Below are 7,976 nucleotides of genomic sequence, written 5' to 3'. Positions count from 1 at the left end.
AAGAGCATGAATAATATTTTACTGGACAGCCTCATCATCATCATCATCATCATCATCATCATCATCATCATCATCATCATCATCATCATCATCATCATCATCATCATCATCATCATCATCATCATCATCATCGTCATCGTTGTTTTAGTGAGTCACATATTTTCCATACTAACTTAGGTTGGATGGTTTTTCTGCACAATATATTGGCCACTTGTCTGGCTTTTTCATCTTTGTATTTGGTGATTCTAAGGTTTTGTTATATTTTACAGCTTGATAAGTGCTATGTACGAAACTCCCAGCTCTCGAGTCACTTATGACACTTAATAGCTAAAACATATATATACATACTCTCTTATGTATTGAGATGTATTTATCATGTTTAATCCATCAAGTGTATATGCTAGTATATGCAAGTGTATGGGTAAGTGGTGACGAGTTCTCACCACACAGCCATGCAAAACTCTGCACATTACTTACATTTGTGTCTGTGGAGTTCTTATGGCTTAAGTCAGAGATGCAAGGGGCAAAATGTCTGTGAACCTGTTAACTTTTCAACTAACTGTAATCATACAGTACTTCTTCTCATTTCACTCCTTCACCCTTTCATCTTCTCACCTTTCTATAGCAGGACAGAAGTGTTTGTAAACCATTATTTAAAAAAGCTCTCAGTCATTCATTTCCATTCCATAGAAATAAGGCAACCATTTTTGGCTTTCATAAAACAGTTCTTTCCAGTGCTATTTTATTTACTATATATTTGTTATGGATAATTGCTGATCAACACCACTGTTGAATATACCCACAATTCAAGATACTAGAAAAGGAGCCATCAGCTGGAACTGAAGGCAGTTGTGCAAAAAGGAACCATTGAAAGGATTGCACTGGATGTTTTAAAAAGATTTGATATGAAAGAAAAAGATCAGCCACATTGCCAAAACATTAAAGCTTTCAAAATCTACAATAAGAACACTACATGACAAAAAATAAATAGAATTAAGACAAATATTTAAGAAGTTACTCTGTTCACTGCTAGAACCTTATTATTTTTCATAGATCTAATGTGATGCATAAAATAGAAAAGTTCTTGTGTATGTTGGCACTCCGTCACTTACGACGTTGAGGGTTCCAGTTGATCCGATCAACGGAACAGCCTGCTCATGAAATTAACGTGCAAGTGGCTGAGCACTCCACAGACACGTGTACCCTTAACATAGTTCTTGGGGATATTCAGCGTGACACAGGGTAACAAGGCTGACCCTTTGAATTACAGGCACAACAGAAACAGGAAGTAAGAGTGAGAGAAAGTTGTGGTGAAAGAGTACAGCAGGGTTCACCACCATCTCCTGCCGGAGCTTCGTGGAGCTTTAGGTGTTTTCGCTCAATAAACACTCACAACGCCCGGTCTGGGAATCGAAACTGCGATCCTATGACCGCGAGTCCGCTACCCTAACAACCGGGCCATTGTGCCTCCACGTTCTTGTGTATATGGATTGTGGATCAAGCACAATGTAATACACTGATAAGTACGATGGCAATGTGCTGGTAGTGGTGGTGTTTAGCCACTGGTCAATTTCGAACAGACAGACATGAATTCAGAAGCATTCTAGCCATAACTGTCCTATCCCATCCTGTTCTTTTTCAACGAGCAGGGAATCTCGGATCAAACTAACCAGTATATCTTTTTCTAAGATAGTGAGCTGTGATTTAACCCTTTAGCACTCAGATTACTCTGTCAAACATAATGCTCATTAATTAACATTGTTTTGAATTAATCATGCATTATCTTGTAGCTTTGAGATTTCAATAATGTGATTGTTTATTTTTAGAATGACATTGTAGGGTAGGTGTTAGATGCTGGATCTGATCAGTTTGAAAATAAAATTGTTAGAATGATTTGGCCAGATATAGCCAGTTCTAAGGCTAAAAGGTTAACCCTTCAACATTCAGATTATTCTGTCTAATGTAATGCTTATTTATTCACATTGCTTTTGAGATAATCATGCTTCATCTTCTAGCTCGGTAATTTCAATAATGCGATTGTTTATTTTTACAATGACTTTTTAGGGTAAGTGTTTGAGGCCAGATTTGGCCAGTTTGGACATAAAACAAATAGAATATTTTGGCCAGATATGGCTGGTTTAAAGGTTAAAGGGTCAAGGTAGATTTAGCTGCTATTTTTACTCAGGTTGAACAATTATGTGGGAATGATGGTAGTAATGATAACTCTGGTGTTGTCGGAATAGTTTTATGATGAAAGAAATGGCTTCATGGAGCTTGTCATTTGATAGTGGTGGTCATTGTCTGATGGGCATGATGCAGAGAAAGACAGTAGTGGTGATGGGCAGTGATGGTACTGGAGTAGGAGGTGTTATAATATTGGAGTGAGAGGCGTTATAGTATTTGAGTAGGAGGTGCTATGGAATTGGGGTGAAAGGTTCTGTAGTATTGGAGTTGGAGGAGAGTTGGTACCTGAGTTGAAGTGGTAGTGGTAAGAGATGTATTTATATAAGATATTTATTTCTATGTGTGCACATTTGTTCTGCTTTTAAATGTATGTGTGCTTAAGTAGTATTTGCTTGTGCATATGTGTTTTATGTGTGCATGTTTCCATGTATGTGGAAATGTTGCATAGGTGTATCTGTTGGATGTGTGACTGCGTGTGTTTATATGTTGTATGTGTATGTTTGTGTGGGTGGCATAAAGTGTTTTTCTATATTTGTTTTAGTGTGATTGCATATGTTTGTGTATGTGTATGTCTGTGTGTATGTTTGTGTGCATGTGTATGTATGTGTGTGTATGTATGTGTGTGTATGCTTGTGTGTAAATGGTATGAACTGTTTTGCATATTTGTCTTTGTGTGATTGTGTGTGTATGTGTGTGTGTGTGTGTTGGGTAGTGTGTGCATGTGTGTTTATGTACCTGTGTGAGCAAGTGTATATTTAGGTCCCTCCGTGTTTATGTGTATGTGCATGTGTGTGTGTGTGTGTAACTGTGTGTGTAAGTGAGAAAAATAGAAAGATGGACAGAAAGCAAGATTGGCTAGATGTGTATGTGTGTGTGTGTATGTGTGTGTGTGTGTGTGTGTATGTGTGTGCATGCGCATGCATATGTATAAATGTGTGAGTAAGAAATAAATGTAGTTGTGATAAGGAATATCTTATGATGAATGGGAAGGCAGGTGTGTGTGTGTATGGGGAGATGTTGGAGGAAGCGAGGGGGTGGGAAGTCACCAAACCAAGGGGAGATAAGTCAGAGCTTACAGATGTTAACCAAACTGCTGGAGTCTGCCGTTTCCATAGTTATCAGGGTTTGTCCATTGTTTAAAGTTTGTTAGTTCTTAATCAACATTGCAGAATGAGGTGACAGGATGGGGTGGTGGCAGGGGGAGGGGAAGAGTTTTAATAGACAGAACATGTTGGTGTTGGTGATAGATGGAGAAGAAGAAATCAGGGTGGTAGAAGTAGGTTTGATGACCAAGGGTGGGAAGAGAGGATATGATGTTTTGTTAGAGGGGAAAGGGTATCACATGCTCGTGCCATGCTTTCCCAGTTCTACCCATATGTGTGTGGATGTAGGCAAAATTCAGTGTGTGTGTGCATATGTGTGTGTGTGTGTGTGTGTGTGTGTGTGTGTGTGTGTGTGTGTGTGTATGTATGTATGTATGCATGTATGTATGCATGTAGGTATGTATGTATACATATTTTCTTCATGTTGAGCCTTTAATCCCTCCACAATTTTTTTTATCTCCATTTTTTTTTGTTCTCTCTGTTTTTTTTTACCTCTCAATCCTTTCTATTGAAAAGCATAAGCTTGAAACGTCAAAGACTTTCCAATTCTTCCTGAGCGTTAAACTAATATACCTACCTGCTTGTTGTTCCTTCACCTGTCTTTGCCTTTTGTATCCTGTAAATTTGAACTATATGTATGTGTGTATGTATGTCATCACTAAAATGACTCTAGTGAGCACCAGCTTTGCTAGAAATAAGAGTCAAAACAACTCTTAGCCATGTCTCCCTTGTCAGTCATTAGAAAAGTGCTCTCACGTGGCTACACATACACACACACACACACACACAGACACACACACACACACACAGACACACACACACACACACACACACACACACACACACAAACTGATGATTTCTTTCTCATCATGGGTGACTCATGATGATATGGGATGAAGAACTGAAGAACGACTGAACCTTTCAGGTGAGATGACAAATGTCTGAGATGTCTGTCAAACCTTGCTGTACTCAAGAAGACTTGTATTCCATGGCAGAAGACCAGTCCCTCTTTTGCTAAGTGCCATGTAAAAGCACCCATGCAGCTCCACATAAAAACACTTATGCAGTTTCAAGCAAAAAAAAATTGCTACATCAGATCATAAGGGCTCTTAAACAAACTGAAAATCCAGTAGAAGAAACGATTTGGTTCAAAATGTCAACAAAAGAAATGACAGATGGTTATGTGCAGATCCTTCTGAAGTTCCAAGAGTTAGGCATACAAATTTTTTTGCAACTGTCGCAGTTTTGAGGGTTGTCAGCAATGAAGGACATGTGATGCCTCTGAAATTTCGTATTTTAGAAGTTATTTCATTTAAAAGTTGTTGTATTTGGGTAATTTTAACCCATCAACGACGTGTATTCAGTTGAAGAAAACTACTGCTGTTTGCAATAGTAATCGAAGAGCAACAACTTTTGGGTCATCTCTACTAAATGTCACCACTCTGTTCTTTTCGTAGGTCGAGCAAAGGGTGAAGGGAAAGTGTTGCTCCTTGGTCATAGCTGACACAAATGTGAAGCTTTTGGCCACAAGAAAGATGATGCCACCTTTATCCTTTCTTCCTTTCTAGTCAGCACCAAGAATTCTTTACTCTTCCCCTCTATGCTGGCAGACAGCAACTTCTACACTATCAACTACCAGCCAGCGAGTGAACTTGTTGTCACTGCTGTATCTCTAACTATATGTCAGGCAAATGAATAAATGTATGTAAATAATATTTCTTTCTTCTTGGTGTTGATTCTTTGATGTTTACTGGTTACTCTGACACGAGAACCAAAGAAGAAAACACAACAAGGCATGTAATATGCAACACAGGCAGTAAACAAAAATAAAATAGAACAGACTGGTGACATTTAGTAGATATTTAGCCGAAAGTTGTTGCTCTTCGCTTACTATCACAAACAGCAGTCGCTTTCTTCAAATGAATACACATTGTTGATCGGTTAAAATTACCCAAATACGACAACTTTTACACAAAATAACTTCTAAAATACGAAATTTTGACAAAAATGTTGAAAGTCAACCGTGTTCAGAAATTACACCAGTATAACTGTTTAGTTAAAAAAAAAAATAATTAAAAAAAATCTGTGAGTGAAACTGAACAGATCCTTGTTTTTTTATAAACATAAATCTGTCTTCAAATATCTTACCCTGTACATGTACTTATTTGCATATGTTTATGTAAATGTATAAATATATATATATACACAAACATACATATATACATATACATATACATATATATATATATATATATATATATATATATATATATATATATATATACACATACATGCATACATGCATGCACACACAAACACACACACACATATATTTGTGAAAGAGGACAACAAACACTGAGGCATAACAAGCATCTCAATTCATATAGGTTTATTTTATATTATTATAATAAAGAAAAACAATTAAATTGGCAACTTCCATTCCTGGACATCCTCATTAAGAAATCCAACAACAAAATAGAAACAGACATCTACTATAAGCCTACAGACTCCAAGCAATATCTGCCATTCAACTCTTGCCAACCAAGACACACTAGAATGAATATCCCTTACAACCTGGCAAAAAGGATTTGTACTATAGTATCTGATACAAGCACCAGGGACACATGACTACATGAGCTAAAGGATACACTCATCAGCAGAAACTACCCATCATCACTAATTGATATAGGCTTTCAGTGTGCCCTACAATTTAATATCCACAAATTCAGATACCCCAGACTAAAGAATGATTTACAACTAAAAGTACTACCATACATATCCATGCACAACCCCCTAAACAATAAGGCCTTTGACACCAGCCTCCAGAACATCCCTTTACTAAAAAGGGACCATAGAATGGATCAAATCCTCCAAATGCACACCATCATAAAGAGCAAAAGACAACCCAAATCAATGAAAAGTCTTCTAATAAAAGCCCAAGTACACTCAGCAACAACATTGAAATCAACGGTAAAAAAATGGGGAAGACCTATCTGTGTTATATGTATCAACCTAATTGAAGGATCGGAATTCTCCTTCAAACAGGATCAACGTTTTACAGTGGAAAGCAACTTCACATGTGCTTTGGAAAACCTAATATATGTATAAACTTGCTCAGGGTGTCAAGAACAATATATTGGTCAAACTAAAAACAGTCTATGCCAGAGGATGACAGTACATAGATTCCAGATTTAAGTATGAGAATATAGAAAAATAGAATTAGTGAGCGCATCAATGTTTGCCCCACTAACAAACAACCCAACTTTAGAATTTTTCTCCTCTATAAATTCAGGGACAATGCAACCTATAATCAGCACATTAGGAAAGAAGCATATTTTATCATAAAATATAAATATTTTGTATGCTGCCACCATCTCAGATGAAACTACTATAAGAATTTAGAACAATTCTAACCACTACTGCTACGATCACAGCAGGTCACTTTTAGGTCATTTGACCATTAAAGAAGATTCCACAAACAATTTACTGTGTCACAGTACTCCTGTATTTTTCTTTCTCCTTCTCCTCTTCTTTCCCTACTCCTACTTCTCTCCCTCCTTCATCTCTTCTTCTTCTTCTTCTTCTTCTTCTTCTTCTTCTTCTTCTTCTTCTTCTTCTTCTTCTTCTTCTTCTTCTTCTTCTTCTTCTTCTTCTTCTTCTTCTTCCCTCAGCTGCTCCTGCTTAAACCATCAATTCTTTGTACCTAAACTATTCCTTCAGATTTACTACTACTACCCACCTACGAAGCATTCACAAAGGAATAGAGAGAAAGACAGACTACCTGAAATATTTACCTATTATTTACTTTACCTATGTAAAAACTATGGAGATATCTACAAAATATTTCCACTTAATTTTTTTCTCCAATTTAATTCTTTTTCTTATTTTACTCTTAGTTGGAAAAGTCTAAAAGATGGAAACCAGTACTAAAATGTAAAATTATGATAAAATTAATTTAGCCTTTTCTACCTTGTCATATTTTCCTTATATACATATCAACTTGTGTGTTACTTTTCTATCTCCTACACACACACACACACACACACACATGTATCTATATCTATCTATCTATCTATATACATATATATATACATTTTATATATACATACATATGTATGGAAATTAGTTTGTCAGCGCGTGTTTGTCCTTGCATGTCCTTGTATTGACATCACTTCAGTTACAGAGATATTTGTTTATGTCTTCCATAAACAAAATCATCCCACTCAGCAGTTCAATGTACAAGACTATTGGAACAAAGCACCATATTTGTCAAAACAACACACACAAAAAAAGGATCAAGCATATAAGGATTGGCTTCAGGAAAGGCTTCCAGTTTTGGAATACTGCCTCAGTTCATTTTGTAAAACCCATACCAGCAGCATGAAGATAGTGAATGTAAAGAAACTGATGATGACAAAAGCAATGATACTTATACAGGCATACATAATTATATATTAATAAATATATATATATATATTGCTGAGTGAGAAGATCTTGTTTATAGAAGGTGCAGCCATGGTTGTGTGGTAAGAAGCTTGCTTCTGAACCATTTGGTTCCAAGTTCAGTCCCAAAGTGTGGCAGCTTGGGCAAGTGTCTTCTACTATAGCCTTGGGCTGACCAAAGACTTGTGAGTGGATTTGGTACACAGAAACTGAAATAAGCCTGTCATATATATATATATATATATA

The sequence above is a fragment of the Octopus bimaculoides genome, chromosome 4 (assembly GCF_001194135.2).
Source record: "Octopus bimaculoides isolate UCB-OBI-ISO-001 chromosome 4, ASM119413v2, whole genome shotgun sequence".
Classification (NCBI taxonomy): Eukaryota; Metazoa; Mollusca; class Cephalopoda; order Octopoda; family Octopodidae; genus Octopus; species Octopus bimaculoides.
The sequence above is the reverse complement of the archived record's forward strand: the minus strand, read 5'-3'. Positions refer to the sequence as shown.